This window comes from Lepus europaeus, chromosome 9, assembly GCF_033115175.1.
Source record: "Lepus europaeus isolate LE1 chromosome 9, mLepTim1.pri, whole genome shotgun sequence".
In the NCBI taxonomy this organism is placed as follows: domain Eukaryota; kingdom Metazoa; phylum Chordata; class Mammalia; order Lagomorpha; family Leporidae; genus Lepus; species Lepus europaeus.
The window spans coordinates 54,376,171-54,392,129 of NC_084835.1; the positions used below are offsets into that span (position 1 = coordinate 54,376,171).

General features: G+C 41.2%; 1 long non-coding RNA gene across 3 annotated transcripts in view; it reads right to left on the bottom strand.

The window, feature by feature from the left end:
- Positions 1–15,959, bottom strand: part of LOC133767106 (uncharacterized) — a 134,492-nt gene that overhangs the window by 54,980 nt on the left and 63,553 nt on the right. The window lies entirely within an intron of this gene.

A 15,959-nucleotide genomic window follows, 5' to 3' on the forward strand; every position in this document is an offset into this window, starting at 1 on the left:
CCCACACCGAGGAGGCACCACCGCACCACCCCTCCGGCCCCCGAGGCCGCCGCGCGCTCCAAATCCAGAACTCTGGTTTTAAAACTGAAAGTATCTTATGTATTATTATTTTTTAATACAAACCTGTGTAGAAAAAAGTACCAAACAGCAAAGTGTGGAGAGAAGGAATCACCTAAGAAAGTGAACACTTTTCTTTCCGAGGTACAGGGACTCCCACACCCCGTCTGACCTCTTCTCTGCCCTCCCCTCCTCCCTGCCCTCAGAGTGCTCTGCATAACTGAAAGCCTACGCAGTTCCTGTCTGCCACTCCCAACCCTCTCCTTTGGACTCTTGACTCCTGACAAGCATACACAGTGCCTTGTCTTGACCATTTCCTCTTCATACCACAGTTTTGCAATATCTCAGGAAGGCTCAGGATGCTGCAGATGCCCAATATTTTGCTGTTCACTTCTTTTTCATGTATTTATGACCTTTTTAGGGTCCCTTTACTGGTCACCAGTATGCATGTGTCGAAATGCAGGCCATAACCATAGTTATTACTCCGTATGTTAGGGGAAACATTTAGATTCCCTTACATCAGGCTTTCTCTGGGTACTATGAACATCTACGTCTAAATTACGCACACATTAATCAATCTCAAAATGTTTGCCTTTGTAACTAAAGAATCTGCATGTTATATGGCATTGTGGATGACCTCATTTTCTCTAAATATTGACAAAAGTTAATATTTTAAGCCGGCGCCGTGGCTCAACAGGCTAATCCTCCGCCTTGCGGCGCCGGCACACCGGGTTCTAGTCCCGGTCGGGGCACCGATCCTGTCCCGGTTGCCCCTCTTCCAGGCCAGCTCTCTGCTGTGGCCAGGGAGTGCAGTGGAGGATAGCCCAAGTGTTTGGGCTCTGCACCCCATGGGAGACCAGGATAAGCACCTGGCTCCTGCCATCGGAACAGCGCGGTGCGCCGGCCGCAGCGCGCTACCGCGGCGGCCATTGGAGGGTGAACCAACGGCAAAAGGAAGACCTTTCTCTCTGTCTCTCTCTCTCTCACTGTCCACTCTGCCTGTCAAAAATAAAAAAAAAAAAAAGTTAATATTTTAAATTTTATTTAAGGTATACAAACTTTATCAGTTTCATATATATACAAATTTAGGAACATAGTGATGTTTCCCAACCTACCTTCTCTTCTATTCATACTCCCACTCTTCTGTCTCCTCCCTCTCCTATTCTCATTCTTACTTTTTACAGAGATCTATTTCAGTTAATTTTAGAGTAATAAGTTTAACCCTACACTAAGTAAAGAGTTCAATAGTTAGTATGAATAAAAACAAAACAAACAAATAAAAAAAAATCACTGTCCTCAAAAGTCAAGACAATGGCTGTTCAAAATCATTAGATCTCAAAGTGTCAATTTCACTCCTACAGATTACTTTAGGTACTCTATTAGTTGCCACAAATCAGAGAGCACATATGGTATTTGTGTTTTTAAAAGATTTATTTATTTATTTGAAAGGCAGAGTTACAGAGAGGCAGAGGAAGTGAGAGAGAGAGAGAGAGAGGTCTTCCATCCCCTCGTTCATTCCCCAGATGGCCGCAATGGCCAGAGCTGTGCCAATCTAAAGCCAAGAGCCAGGAGCTTCTTTTGGGTCTCCTACATGCACACAAGGACACAAGTACTTGGCCATCTTCCACTGCTTTCCCAGGCCATAGCAGATAGCTGGATCAGAAGTGGATCAGCTGGGATTCAAACTAGCACCCATATGGGATGCTGGCACTGCAGGTGGTAGCTTTAACCACTAAGACATAGAGCAAGCCCCCAGTATTTGGCTTTTTGAGACTGGCTTATTTCACCAACTATAATGGTTTCCAATTGCATCCATTTTGTTGCAAAAGACAGTTTCATTTTTTTACTGCTTGTATATTACTCCATAGTGTATATAAAACATAATTTCTTTATATAGTCAATAGTTGATAGACACCTTGGTTGCTCACAGATCTTAGCTATTGTAAATTGAGCTGCAATAAACATGGGAGTACAGATAAATCTTTCAAATACTGATATCTTTTGATTTGGATAAATTCCCAGGAGTGATATGGCTGGATCATATGGTAGGTATATATTGAGTTTCTTGGAGGTATCTCCATAACCTCTTACACAGTGGCTGTAACAGTTTACATTCCGACCAACAGTGAACCAGGGTACTTTTTTCCCCACATCCTCACCAGCATTTCTCATTTGTTGATTTCTGTATGTGGGCCAATCTAACTGGTATAAGGTGAAACCTCATAGTGGTTTTGATTTGCATTTCCCCGATGGAAAGTGATCCTGAGCATTTTTTCAAATGTCTGTTGGTCACTTGAATTTCTTTTCTTGAAAAATGCCTGCTCAAGTGTTTGCCCATTTCTTAACTGGATTCTTTGTTTTGTTGTTGTTGAATTTCTTAAGCTCTTTATAGATTCTTGATATTAACTGTTTATCAGTTTTGTAGTTTGCAAATATTTTCTCCCATTCTGTCAGTTGCCTCTTATCTTCACTGAGTATTTGGCAGTGCAGAAGATCTCAGCTTGAGGTAATCCCACTTCTCAATTTCAATTTTGGTCGCCTGTGCTTCTAGGGCCTTTTCCAATAAGTCTTTGCCTATGTCAATGTCTTTTAGAGTTTCCTCAATGTTCTCTAATAATGTGGTGGTATTGGGTCATAGATTTAGGTCTTTGATCTAATTTGAATGGATTTTTATGTAAGGTGTAAGGTAGGGGTCTAGTTTCATACTTCAGCGTGTTGAGATCCAGTTTTCCCTGAACCATTTGTTGAAGATACTGTCCCTTCTCCAGGGAATGATTTTAGCTCCTATGTCAAAGATAAGTTGATCGTATATGTGTGGATTGATTTCTGGAGTTTCTATTTTTTTAATTTTTTCAACTTTTATTTAATAAAAAAAAATTTCCAAAGTACAACTTTTGAATTATAGTAGCTTTCCTCCCCATAAGCACCCTCCCACCCGCAACCATCACATCTCCTACTACCTCACCCATCCCATGCTTCATTAAGATTTCATTTTCAATTATCTTTGTATACAGAAGATACTAAACACTGCACCCACACAGACACACAAAGTATAAAGTACTGTTTGAATACTAGTTTTACCATGAATTCGCATAGTACAACACATTAAGGACAGTGATCCTACGTGGGGAGTAGGTGTACAGTGACTCCCGTTGTTGATTCGACCATTGACACTCTTATTTATTTTTTTTCTTTTTTTAAAAACTTTTATTTAATGAATATAAATTTCCAGTGTACAGCTTATGGATTACAATGGCTTCCACCTCCCATAACTTCCCTCCCACCCGCAACCCTCCCCTCTCCCGCTCCCTCTCCCCTTCCATTTGCATCAAGATAAATTTTCAATTCTCTTTATATACAGAAGACCAATTTAGTATAAAGATTTCAACAGTTTGCACCCACATAGAAACACAAACTGAAACATACTGTTTGAGTACTAGTTATAGCATTAAATCAAAATGTACAGCACATTAAGGACAGATCCCACATGAGGAGCAAGTGCACAGTGGCTCCTGTTGTTGACCCAATAAATTGACACTCTAGTTTATGGCGCCAGTAACCACCCTAGGCTGTCGTCATGAGTTGCCAAGGCTATGGAAGCCTTCCAAGTTTGCCGACTCTGCTCATATTTAGACAAGGTCATAAAAGACAGAGTGAGGATAGTAACCAATGATCCTAAGAGTGGCATTTACCAGGTGTGAAAAATTATACAGCATTAAGTGGGGAAGAGGACCATCAGTACACACAGGTTGGGAGTAGAGCCATTGGAGGTAGAGTAGAGGTTATGATTATGAAGGAATGAGGCCCAAGTGTGCTAGACAGGGTCTAGAACAAAGGACAGAGTCATTATTAGAGGAGCTAAGAAAGGTGCTGTCTAAGCTACAATTAAGTTTTCTGATTGAGAGGCAAATAGAACCTGATAGAAGGGGCTTGATAATAATCTGGTGGGCTATAGGCCTTGTAAATTCAGAGGCCCAGACCTATCTATCTCTTCACATGGGGTATATCCTAAGGGAGATGGGAACCTCCTAGGGGAAGGCACTCTGTTGACTTTCATTACTTGGCTGGCCTGGGAGGAGAGCTGGCCAGGTAAAGGCAGGGGGCATCTCTAACAAGAAATTTACCGTTCTGCCTGCAATGTTGCTGACCCTACTTGGCCATCCCCTCAGCTGCAGTGGTCCCTTTGGAAGTTGGGCTGAGTGAAGGGCTTTTCAGCTTAGAGCCAATAAGATCTGTGGCTCTGACCTGGGCATCCTTCAACTCCAGGGCAGGTCCATTTCCAGTGATCCAACTCTTGGCAGAGCTGCTGCCAGGGCTCTTCACAAGCTGACTTCTGCTGAAGCCCAGGCTTACCACATTGAAAGCCACTGCAGTGGACTGGCCTGTTGGGTCTCCTTGAGGGCAGATCACTGTACAGATCAGCCATTAATAGGCCTGCCACCCATTGCTTCTGATGCCTAGCTTTCTTTTCCTCCTGGTTTGTGTTAAAGCAGACCAGAGGATGCAAGTCAAGGGAGTGCCCGTGTCCCATCTCTAATCTTCGGTGGCCTGAACTACAAGTCCATAGTCACAGGCATGTTCTGCAGTAGTTTTTCTAAGGTAGACAATGCCCATGAGGAAAATTATATTCTCACTTAAAAACGTTCTTTCCCTTTGGTCTGAAAGGGAGGTTTTTTCTACTTACTGTATACTTCGCTGATGGCGAAGTAAATCTAGCTATGAGATTATAATTTAAGTTCTTATTTTGGCTATGCTATTACAGAAAAATGTTAGCCATCTCTTTTATAAGGTCTAAAGATTAAATTGTGCGTCCTACAGATTCCTTTATAATAGAATTACTTTCCTACCTTGAAGAGAATAGAGAAATGAAAGAACAAGTTGGGCTTAGAATAGAGAAATGAGGGAGCAAGTCCTAGATCGCTTGCTGACAATAGCAATATCACATGAATACTTAGCAAACAGTTTCAACCATTAGATAACAACATAAGAAAACATTTACCAGAAAGTCCAATGCCTTCTATAAATTTTAAGCATCATGTATTTGAAAACACCTCTTAAATATCTAACACGGTGTAGTTTGTTTAACCAGTAAACTTAAGCACAACCATATAAAATGTTTTTAGTTCCTTTCTACCAACAAATATAAAACATATGATGCAGAGATTCAGGTCATGCAAATTAAAATGTATATTTGATTAATTTTAGCAGCTTAAATTTATGGACAATCTTATCTATAAGCCAATTAAAATAAAATTCTTAATAAAATTTCCCCATGTGGACATACAATATGTACACACATATAGCACAATAGACCAATTTAGCAATTTTAATAGTAGCTTTTAAAATCTTTAACTTTTTTTGTAAATTGCCAATTGATTTGAATTGCTTTTTGTTTTTAGTAACCTCAGTTAACCATACTTTCTCTCAGTAGGTACTGTTTTTTTTTATTTTTTAACTTTTATTTAATGAATATAAATTTCCAGTGTACAGCTTATGGATTACAATGGCTTCCACTTCCCATAACTTCCCTCCCACCCGCAACCCTCCCCTCTCCCGCTCACTCTCCCCTTCCATTTGCATCAAGATTCATTTTCAATTCCCTTTATATACCGAAGATCAATTTAGTATAAAGATTTCAACAGTTTACACCCACATAGAAACACAAAGTGAAACATACTGTTTGAGTACTAGTTATAGCATTAAATCAAAATGTACAGCACATTAAGGACAGAGATCCCACATGAGGAGCAAGTGCACAGTGGCTCCTGTTGTTGACCCAACAAATTGACACTCTAGTTTATGGTGCCAGTAACCATCCTAGGCTGTCGTCATGAGTTGCCAAGGCTATGGAAGCCTTCCAAGTTTGCCGACTCTGCTCATATTTAGACAAGGTCATAAAAGACAGAGTAAGAATAGTAACCAATGATCCTAAGAGTGGCATTTACCAGATTTGAACAATTATACAGCATTAAGTGGGGAAGAGGACCATCAGTACACACAGGTTGGGAGTAGAGCCATTGGTGGTAGAGTAGAGGTTATGATTACAAAGGAATGAGGCCCAAGTGCACCAGACAGGGTCTAGAACAAAGGACAGAGTCATTATTAGAGGAGCTAAGAAAGGTGCTGTCTAAGCTACAAGTAATTTTTCTGATTGAGAGGCAAATAGAACCTGATAGAAGGGGCTTGATAATAATCTGGTGGGCTATAGGCCTTGTAAATTCAGAGGCCCAAACCTATCTATCTCTTCACATGGGGTATATCCTAAGGGAGGTGTGAACCTCCTAGGGGAAGGCACTCTGTTGACTTTCATTACTTGGCTGGCCTGGGAGGAGAGCTGGCCAGGTAAAGAGAGGGGGCATCTCTAACAAGAAATTTACCATTCTGCCTGCAATGTTGCTGACCCTACTTGACCACACCCTCAGCTGCAGTGGTCACTTTGGAAGTTGGGCTGAGTGAAGGGCTTTTCAGCTTAGAGCCAATAAGATCTGTGGCTCTGACCTGGGCATCCTTCAACTCCAGGGCAGGTCCATTTCCAGTGATCCAACTCTTGGCAGAGCTGCTGCCAGGGCTCTTCACAAGCTGACTTCTGCTGAAGCCCAGGCTTACCACATTGAAAGCCACTGCAGTGGACTGGCCTGTTGGGTCTCCTTGAGGGCAGATCACTGTACAGATCAGCCATTAATAGGCCTGCCACCCATTGCTTCTGATGCCGAGCTTTCTTTTCCTCCTGGTTTGTGTTAAAGCAGACCAGAGGATGCAAGTCAAGGGAGTGCCCGTGTCCCATCTCTAATCTTCGGTGGCCTGAACTACAAGTCCATAGTCACAGGCATGTTCTGTAGTAGTTTTTCTAAGGTAGACAATGCCCATGAGGAAAATTATATTCTCACTTTAAAACTTTCTTTCCCTTTGGTCTGAAAGGGAGGTTTTTTCTACTTACTGTATACTTCGCTGATGGCGAAGTGAATCTAGCTATGAGATTATGATTTAAGCACTTATTTTGGCTATGCTATTACAGAAAAATGTTAGCCATCTCTTTTATAAGGTCTAAAGATTAAATTGTGCGTCCTACAGATTCCTTTATAATAGAATAGGTTTCCTACCTTGAAGAGAATAGAGAAATGAAAGAACAAGTTGGGCTTAGAATAGAGAAATGAGGGAGCAAGTCCTAGATCGCTTGCTGACAATAGCAATATCACATGAATACTTAGCAAACCGTTTCAACCATTAGATAACAACTTAAGAGAACATTTACCAGAATGTCCAATGCCTTCTATAAATTTTAAGCATCATGTATTTGGAAACACCTCTTAAATATCTAACATGGTGTAGTTTGTTTATCCAGTAAACTTAAGCACAACCATCTAAAATGTTTTTAGTTTCTTTCTACCAACACGTTTAAAACATATGGTACACAGATTTAGGTCACACTAATTAAAATGTATCTTTGATTGATTTTAGCAGCTTAAATTTATGGACAATCTTATCCATAAGCCATTTAAAATAAAACTCTTAATAAAATTTCCCCATGTGGACATACCATATGTACACACAGATAACATAGCATAATAGACCAATATAGCAATTTTAATAATAGCTTTTAAAATCTTTAACTCTTTTTGTAGATTGCCAATTGATTTGAATTGCTTTTTGTTTTTAGTAACCTCAGTTAACCATACTTTCTCTCAGTTGGTACTGTTAATACATTATTGGGTTCATCTGTTTACAGAGCCATCCCAAAGTACCGAATACAATAAAAGTGGCTGGAAAAAGTCCATAGGAACCTATAGGAGGACAGCTAAGCACAAAACCAACAACGCTTTAGTTTTATGAGCAGCACATCATATATAACTGTGGATGACTATAGACTTTAATCACCATGTTTAAAATTATAAACTCATCAGCCAACAAGAGGCACTTGCTTACTTCACAGTATTTTTGAAAGCACATGTAGGATTTTACAAGTATTTAACCCTTTAGGCCTCTGGGGCTTTCTCATTAAGATAACTATCATGTCTAGTAACACAAGATCATTAGACTTTTTAATTCTCAAACATTTGTATTAATAGCATTTTCCATTATAGAAACTTAAAATTTGGTACTACGTCACATCTTGACAGTCCTTCTAATATAATCCAAATAGACTGATTAGTTGGTGTCTCTTTAAGATGAGAGACATAGGTCCTTCGATTTTTTCAGTTGGGCCCAAACTGGAAAAACCAAAGTCCAAGATTTACTGGAAATTTTGGAGTCCAGATTGTTTGGAACTTTGATTTTTTGAATGCCTGTCAAGAATGCCAAGAAGGCTCAAAATCCAAAATATCTGGTTGAAATAAGATTCCTTAAAATCATGACATAACGTAGACCAAATCTGATCATTGTTACAAGGTGATTATTCAAATCTTTGAAAATAAGCACATAGTTAAATAACCCATAGCTCTTAATAAAAATTCAGCTGTTTTTGAACAATTAGAATTTAACAGACATCAAGAGAACCTAATAGATTACTTTAACACATTGCTTTAACAGAGCATCAGAGTTTAATTCTATGTCAAAGAGAAATTGAGCTTCCTGTAATCTTTTGCTGTGAGGTTTCCTTCCTTTACCTTCTTTCATATTGATGACCATGTTTCTGTGTTTCTGTGTGTAACACATCTTTAAGCATCTTTTGCAGGGCAGGATGAGTGGCAACAAATTCTTTCAGTTTCTGTTTGCTATGAAAAGTCTTTATTTCACCTTCATTCACAAATGAGAGCTTTTCAGGATATAATATTCTGGGCTGGCAGTTTTTCTCTCTTAGTACCTGGGCTATGTCTCGCCATTCCCTTCTAGCTTGTAGGGTTTCTGATGAGAAGTCTGCTGTGAGTCTAATTGGAGATCCTCTGAGAGTAATCTGACGTTTCTCTCTTGCACATTTTAGGATCTTTTCTTTATGTTTCACTGTGGTGAGTTTGATTACAACATGTCGTGGTGAGGATCTCTTTTGGTCATGTTTATTAGGGGTTCTATGAGCTTCCTGTACTAAGATGCTTCTTTCCTTCTCCAAATCTGGGAAATTTTCTGCTAGTATCTCACTGAAAATGCCTTCTAATCCTTTCTCCCTCTCCATGCCTTCAGGAACTCCTAGAACCCGAATGTTATGTTTTTTAATAGTATCCTGTAGATTCCCGGCAATATTTTTTTTTTTGACAGGCAGAGTGGACAGTGAGAGAGAGAGACAGAGAGAAAGGTCTTCCTTTGCCGTTGGTTCACCCTCTAATGGCCGCCGCGGTAGCGCACTGCGGCCGGCGCACCGCGCTGTTCCGATGGCAGGAGCCAGGTGCTTCTCCTGGTCTCCCATGGGGTGCAGAGCCCAAACACTTGGGCCATCCTCCACTGCACTCCCTGGCCACAGCAGAGAGCTGGCCTGGAAGAGGGGCAACCGGGACAGGATCGGTGCCCCGACCGGGACTAGAACCCGGTGTGCCGGCGCCGCAAGGCGGAGGATTAGCCTGTTGAGCCACGGCGCCGGCTACCCGGCAATATTTTTTAGATTTCTAATTTCCTCTTCTTTTCTTTGGTTTGCCTGTTTCCTTTCCTGTTCTCTGTCTTCTAAGTCTGATATTCTCTCTTCTGCTTCGCCCATTCTGTTTTTTAAGGCTCTCTAATGTGTTTGTCATTTGATCTATTGAATTCTTCATTTCATTATGATTTCTCGTCACTATCACAGTTTCTTGTTCTACTAGTTGTTTCATTTCGATTCCTCCTTAATATTTCATTTTCACGAGAGAAATTTTCTATCTTGTCCATTAAGGATTTCTGTAGTTCAAGAATTTGTTTTTGAGAACTTCTTACTGTTCTTATCAATTTTTTGAGATCCGCTTCTTGCATTTCTTCGATCTCATCATCTTCATAATCTTGAATTGGGGTGTCTTTTTCATTTGGGGGCGTCATAGTGTCTTCCTTGTTCTTGTTAGCTTGGTTTTTGCGTTTGTTGTTTGGCATGTTGGAGATATTTGGTTTCTTCACTGTGTTGTTTTTTCTTGTTACACTATGGCTCTATATTAAGTGGACTGTCTGCTTTTGGTGGAGCCTTAGAGGCTTGAGATGAGTGTGGACTGAGAGCTGTGTTTGGTTCCTCAGGGTTGAGGGTGTGTTAAAGATGACACTCCCGGCCGGCGCCGCGGCTCACTAGGCTAATCCTCCGCCTTGCGGCGCCGGCACACCGGGTTCTAGTCCCGGTCAGGGCACCGATCCTGTCCCGGTTGCCCCTCTTCCAGGCCAGCTCTCTGCTGTGGCCAGGGAGTGCAGTGGAGGATGGCCCAAGTTCTTGGGCCCTGCACCCCATGGGAGACCAGGAGAAGCACCTGGCTCCTGCCATCGGATCAGCGCGGTGCGCCGGCCGCAGCGCGCTACCGCGGCGGCCATTGGAGGGTGAACCAACGGCAAAAGGAAGACCTTTCTCTCTGTCTCTCTCTCCCTGTCCACTCTGCCTGTCAAAAAAAAAAAAAAAAAAAAAAAAAAAAAAAAAAAAAAAAAGATGACACTCCCAGGTTAGGCATGGTAGATCTCTCTCTTCTTTCTTTCTTTCTTTCTTTCTTTCTTTCTTTCTTTCTTTCTTTCTTTCTTTCTTTCTTCCTTCCTTCCTTCCTTCCTTCCTTCCTTCCTTCCTGATTCAAAAGGGAAGTAATTCCGCACAGCTGAACATAACTGGCGGTAGTTAGCAGGCGAATGACGTACCCACAGGAGCCAGAGATCGGAAGCTCTTTCCCAAGGACCACACAGGGAATCTCTGCTGCCCTCAGTATGGGCTCCAATTCTCCTGCAGTCTCCCACTGAGTTACCAAGTTAGATGCTAATCTCCTGTTATTTCACCCTCCCCCCAGAGTCAGGTTTTTCTGCTAGGCTCAGGGCCGGTGCAGACCTGAGGTCACCCTGCTTATGACGTATGTCCAAAATGGTGCCTGCTCTTTGTCTTGCTCGCCTTTTAGGGGCGAGCGGAGAGAGAGGAACTTGTGTCCGTATCGGTCACTTTTTTTTCCTCTCTCTCTTCTAGTTAGCCTGGTGAACTTTTCCCCACAGAGTTTCAAGCCCCGTTCCCTTTAGTCTCCTCTTTCCGCTTGCCCGCTGGTGTCTCGGGCTATTGAGGTTCGGCTCACCTCGCGTTCCAGTGCTGGTGTGTTGATTCTGCCACTGGTGTCCCGAACTTGGGCTCCCACGCTCTCCATGCAGGTCCACTGTGAATCACTAGTTCTGGAAGATTTTTCTCTGCTGTTTCTTCCCCTACTCTTCCTTGACCCTGCAGTATCCCCACTTTTATTAAACTGTGTCTTCCCGGACTGTCAGTGCTCCCTTCCTATTCCACCATCTTGGCGCTCACGTCCCTGGAGTTTCTATTTTGTTCCATTGGTCTATATATCTGCTTTTGTGCCAGTACCAGTCAGCTGTGAGTCTAATTGCAGATCCTCTGAAAGTAATCTTGAATTTCTCTCATGCACACTTTAGAATCTTTTCTTTATGTTTTACTGTGAAAATTTTTACGACAATGGATCGTGGTGAAGATCATTTTTAATCATGTCAAAGAGGAGTTCTATGTGCTTCCTGGACTTGGACATCCCTTTCTTTCTCCAAATTGGGGAAGTTTCTGCAATTATTTCACTAAATAGGTCTTTTAATCCATTCTTTCTTTCCTCACCTTCAGGAACTCCCAAGACCCATATATTGGGCAATTTGATAACATCCCATAAGTCTCCAAAAAACATTTTTAAGTTTTCTAATTTCTTCTTGTTTTGTTTTGTTTGTTTTTTAGTCTGATTGAAAGTTTTCTAAAGATTTGTTTTCTAGCTCCAACATTCTTTCTTCTGCCTCAAAAAGTCTATTGTTAAGGCTTTCTACCACATTTATATTTTGATCTATTGAATTCTGCATTTCTAATATTTCATTTTGATTTCACTTTAAAATCTCAATTTGATGGGAAATTTTACATTCACATTATCTATGGATTTGCTTCTGATTGCTTTTGAAGTCCTGTGATCAACCGTTTGAATTCATCTCCCAGCATTTCATCAATCTTTTCATCTTTACATTCTAGTGTTGAAAGTTTATTTTGTTTCTTTAGGGGTCACAATGTCTTCCTTATTCTTGTTTCTTGAATTGCTGCTTTTATTTTTAGGAATTTGTGGAGTTATTTATTGATTTTTTGCTTTTATGGCTTTTATCTTTGAATTATGCCTCTCTGAGTGGAATGATAAAGAATTTAATCCATTTACATACTATTCAATTTTTCATTGGATACTGGTGCTACCTGCTTTGTTAGTGAATTTGAAGATGTCATATGGAATCATGTTTACTTCTAATGCAGTGATGCCCTTCAGAATTCCTTGTAAGTATGGTCTAGTGGTGGTGAATTCTCTCAGTTTTTGCTTATTTGGAAAATACCTTATTTCTCCTTCATTTTAAGGATACCTTAGCTGGATATAAATTTCTTGGTTGGAAGTTTTTTGTTTGCTTGTTTGTTTGGCTCTTTAAGACTTTGAATACATCGTCCCACTCTCTTCTGGCCTGTAGGGTTTCCCCTGAGAAGTCTGATGTTAATCCAATTAATTTTCCTTTATATGTAATTTGATGTTTTTCTCTTGTTATCTTTATGATTCTTTCTTTGTCTTTATCTTTTGACAATTTTACTTTAATATATCTTGTAGAAGATCTTTCTTGTTCAAATTCTTCTTGGTATTCTTTGAGCTCCTTAGCTCTGGATATCCATGTCTCTTTCAAGACCTGAGAAATCTTCAGCTATTATTTCATTTAGCAGATTTTCAACTCCTTATTCCTTTTTCATCTCCTTCAAGGAGATCTTTAATACAAATATTTGGAAGTTTAGTGGTATCCTATATTTCACATAGATTTTCTTAATTCTTTTTCTTTTCTCTTTATTTTTTGTATAGTCGGCTTATTTTAAAAGCCTTATCCTCTGGATCAGAAATTCTTTCTTCCACTTGGTCTATTCTGCTTTGAAAATATCAGTTATATTTTTAATTTTAATTATTGAAGATTTCTTCTCTGGAATTTCTATCTGCTTCTTCTTAATGAGTTCTCCTTTGTTATTATTTCATTTATGTCACTCATTGATTTTCTCTTTTCTTTAATCTCTCTATATTCACTTCCATCTCATTGAGTTTATTTACAATAATTATTTTGAATTCTGTATCTGTCATTTCATAGATTTCCTTCATACCAGGATTTAATTCTGGAGGATTATTGTGTTCTTTTGGAAGTGTTGTGCTACCAGTCTTCTTCATGTCTCCTATCTCCTTGTGGTGACATCTGCCCATCTAGTGTAATCATCCATTTTGATGGAGTAAGTTTTATTTGAAAAGAGTTTATGTTTTAACTGGAATGGAGGGTGTCACTTTGATTGTTGCTTTGGTTCTAGATGTGCCCAGGAATGTAGTCTCTGAATTACTTCTTTTTATTCTTTTGCTTTGTTTTGTTTTAAGAATTTATTTGTTAATTTGAAAGAGAGAGAGAGAGAGTGAGAGAGAGAGAGAGAGAGAGAGATCTTCCATCTGCTAGTTTACCCCCAAGATGGCCACAAAAGTTGGTGGTAGGCCAGGCCAAAGCCAGGATCCAGGAGTTTCTTGCAGGTCTCCCACATAGGTGACAGGAGTCCAGACATTTGGGCCATCCACCACTGCTTTTCTCAGACCATTAGCAGGCAGCCAAATTAGAAGTGGAGTGACCATGATATGAACCAGTGCCCATCTGGGATGCCAGCGTTGCAGGCGGTGTTTTACCCACTATGCCACAATGACCCATCTGAGTGATTTCTTTGATCTTGATAAATGTCAGTTGTGTCTATAGCTGATACATTGATCTAGTCTGCTGCAGTTGTTAGGGGTAGAAATCTGGCTTTGAGATGAATATGTGTTTCTTACAGTGTGGTATATTTGTCTACAGAGAGTTCAGTGTCAGTACCTCTCATGATCTGAAAGTAATGACCTTGTTTTTTGGTGTTAAGAGAGACAAGGGTGGCTGTCTTCTTGTCCTACTCACATGCCTGAAAGGTGCTGGGACTTGTGGCACCAATTGCTGTGGCTCTAGGACTGTGTGATGTGAATGGACCATTCCTCTGGTCCTGCTATGGGAGTCCAATGTGATTGTGTCTCATAACACCAACAGCCCTAGTCCTAAGGCTAATGGATGTGAACTGCACTCCACTCTGGTCCTACAGATTAACTACTAGGTATATAGGATATTTTGTTCTGTAGGGTAGGAATCCAGGTGGAATGTGAGTAGGTTCTTCCTTCGGTCCACGGGGTAGATTTCAGTGGCATTGAGAAATTTAGAACTATCATAGTGTTGGTGTTGCAGAGTCTAATGGGGTCATTAACCAGATCTTTCAGTGTGGGAGTGGCTTTTTTATGTGCTGCTTCTGTTGCTAGCTCCCAGAAGCTAAGGTGAATCCCCCTGACTCACATAGAATGTGTAAGTGTAGCTTTGGGGCTAATGCTACAGAACTTGCACAATTGCAAGATGCAGGGATCTGACCTTTGCCCCACACATTGCACTGACTCTGTGATGCTGGTAAGAGTGGAACAAAGGCACACTGACTTTTCACTGCCAAGTACTACACTGGTAGGTGTGTAGGAAGGGAATGAAGTGGGGCGGCTTCCCTGCTTCTAACTTGGCAGTTGCTCAGAGCCCAGTCAGCTCCACCGGCTGAAGTAAAAGTCAGTGGGTGGTAGTGGAATTCTCTCTCAGCTAAAACTGTGAGGAACAGGGGATTTGGACATTTCTTCCTACCTTGAGGTGGTAAAATGGTGCTTGCAGGGTAAGATGTGGTAAGATGTCTGTCTGTGCTACAGGGCTGGCTACAGTGGTGTCTCTGTCTTCTCTCCTCTTGTCCCACAGACCCTTCATTGTTTTTTTCACTTCTTCACTGAAAATTTCTGTTAGTGAGGCTCCTGGAAAAATGGTCCTTCCATTGTTCTTCTCATATCCCAGAACAGCTGAAGTTAGTGTGGCTATACCCTACTGAGCCATCTTGGATCTTTCCCACACTTTATTTTTTTATTTATTTTTATTTATTTATTTATTTTTGGGGGGGGACAGGTAGAGTGGACAGTGAGAGAGAGACAGAGAGAAAGGTCTTCCTTTTTGCTGTTGGTTCACCCTCCAATGGCCGCTGCAGCCAGCGCATCTCGCTGATCCGAAGCCAGGAGCCAGGTGCTTCTCCTGGTCTCCCATGCAGGTGCAGGGCCCAAGGACTTGGGCCATCCTCCACTGCACTCCCGGGCCACAGCAGAGAGCTGGCCTGAAAGAGGGGCAACCAGGATAGAATCCGGCGCCCCAACCGGGACTAGAACCCGGTGTGCCGGTGCCGCAAGGCAGAGGATTAGCCTGTTAAGCCACGGCGCCGCCCTTCCCACACTTTATTTTTTAAATGCAAAATATTTTATTAAAATAATTATACATATTTGTGGGGTATAGTGTGACATTTTACTTTTTTATGTTCCTAGAACATTTTTAAATTTTATTTTATTTTATTTTAAAGATTTTTATTTATTTGAAAGAGTTACACAGAGAAAGGAGAGGCAGAGAGAGAGAGAGAGAGAGAGAGAGAGAGAGGAGTCTTCTACCTGATGGTTCACTCCCCAGTTGGCCCCAATGGCCGGAGCTCTGCCTATCCAAAGCCAGGAGCCAGGAGCTTCTTCCATGTCTCCCACGCGGGTGCAGAGGCCCAAGGATGTGGGCCATCTTCTACTGCTTTCCCAGGACATAGCAGAGAGCTGGATCAGAAGCGGAGCAGCCGGCTCTCAAACTGGTGCCCACATGGGATGCTGGCGCTTCAGGCCAGGGCATTAACGCACTGTGCCACGGCCACCAGCCCCTAAAATTTTATTTTCTTTTAAGGTTTAACAATATTC